A 1,870-nucleotide genomic window follows, 5' to 3' on the forward strand; every position below is an offset into this window, starting at 1 on the left:
GGGTGTCATGGGGACTGGAGGGCACCGGGACAGGGTGGCACCGGGACAAGGTGGCACCGGGATAGGGTGGCACTGGCATGGGTTAGCACAGGGGTGCAATGAGCCAGGGTGGCACTGGCATGGGGTGGCACTGGGATGGGGTGACATGGGGACTGGAGGGCACTGGGATGATGTGGCCAGGGGACAGGGTGGCACCGGGATGGGGTGACATGGGGACAGGGTGGCATCGGGGTGACACAGGGGCTGGAGGGCACTGGGATGGGACAGCACACGGATGGGGTGGCACAGGGATGCAATGGGACAGGGTGGCACCAAGATGAGCTGGCACTGGGATGGGGTGGCAGTGGGACAGGGTGACATCGGGGTGTCATGGGAACTGGAGGGCACCGGGACAGGGTGGCACCGGGACAAGGTGGCACCAGGATAGGGTGGCACTGGCATGGGTTAGCACAGGGGTGCAATGAGCCAGGGTGGCACTGGCATGGGGTGGCACTGGGATGGGGTGACATGGGGACTGGAGGGCACTGGGATGATGTGGCCAGGGGACAGGGTGGCACCGGGATGGGGTGACATGGGGACAGGGTGGCATCGGGGTGACACAGGGGCTGGAGGGCACTGGGATGGGACAGCACACGGATGGGGTGGCACAGGGATGCAATGGGACAGGGTGGCACCAAGATGAGCTGGCACTGGGATGGGGTGGCAGTGGGACAGGGTGACATCGGGGTGTCATGGGAACTGGAGGGCACCGGGACAGGGTGGCACCGGGACAAGGTGGCACCAGGATAGGGTGGCACTGGCATGGGTTAGCACAGGGGTGCAATGAGCCAGGGTGGCACTGGCATGGGGTGGCACTGGGATGGGGTGACATGGGGACTGGAGGGCACTGGGATGATGTGGCCAGGGGACAGGGTGGCACCAGGACGGGGTGACATGGGGACAGGGTGGCATCGGGGTGACACAGGGGCTGGAGGGCACTGGGATGGGACAGCACACGGATGGGGTGGCACAGGGATGCAATGGGACAGGGTGGCACCAAGATGAGCTGGCACTGGGATGGGGTGGCAGGGGGACAGGGTGACATCAGGGTGTCATGGGGACTGGAGGGCGCAGGGCACTGGGAGGGGGCAGCACGTGGAGAGGGTGGCACAGGGATTCAATGGGACAGGGTGACACAGGGATGGGACGACACCGCGACAAGGTGGCACCAGGATGGTTGGCACAGGGTAGCATGGGGACAGGAGAGCACAGGGATGGGGGGTGTCACAGGGACAGGGTCACCCAGTGGGAGGGGGCAGCACGTGGAGAGGGTGGCACAGGGATTCAATGGGACAGGGTGACACAGGGATGGGACGACACCGCGACAAGGTGGCACCAGGATGGTTGGCACAGGGTAGCATGGGGACAGGAGAGCACAGGGATGGGGGGTGTCACAGGGACAGGGTCACCCAGGAACCTCGTGTCACAGGGACTGTATGTCGCGGGGACAAGGTAGCAGGGGGATGCAGTGGAGTGGGGTGACACAGGGATGGGGTGGCACTTGGGTGGCCTGGGCATAGGGTGGCATGGGGCGGGGGTGGCTTGGGGTTCGGGTGGCATGGAGGTGGGGTGGCACAGGGGTGGGTGGCATGGGGACAGGTTGGTGTGGTGACAAGGGACATGGGGATGGGACGGCATGGGGCTGGGACATCACAGGGATGGGATAGCGTGGGGACAGGGTGGCACGAGGATGGGACATCACCGGGATGGGATGGGGACGGGGTGGCACGGGGATGGGACATCCCAGGGACGGGGTGGCGTGGGGACGGGGTGTCCCGGGGACAGTGTGGTGTCATGGCGGGCCATGGCGGGGGGGGCACGGCGCGGTGCC

Source organism: Aptenodytes forsteri, unplaced genomic scaffold (assembly GCF_000699145.1).
Source record: "Aptenodytes forsteri isolate BGI_AS27 unplaced genomic scaffold, ASM69914v1 Scaffold61, whole genome shotgun sequence".
NCBI lineage: Eukaryota > Metazoa > Chordata > Aves > Sphenisciformes > Spheniscidae > Aptenodytes > Aptenodytes forsteri.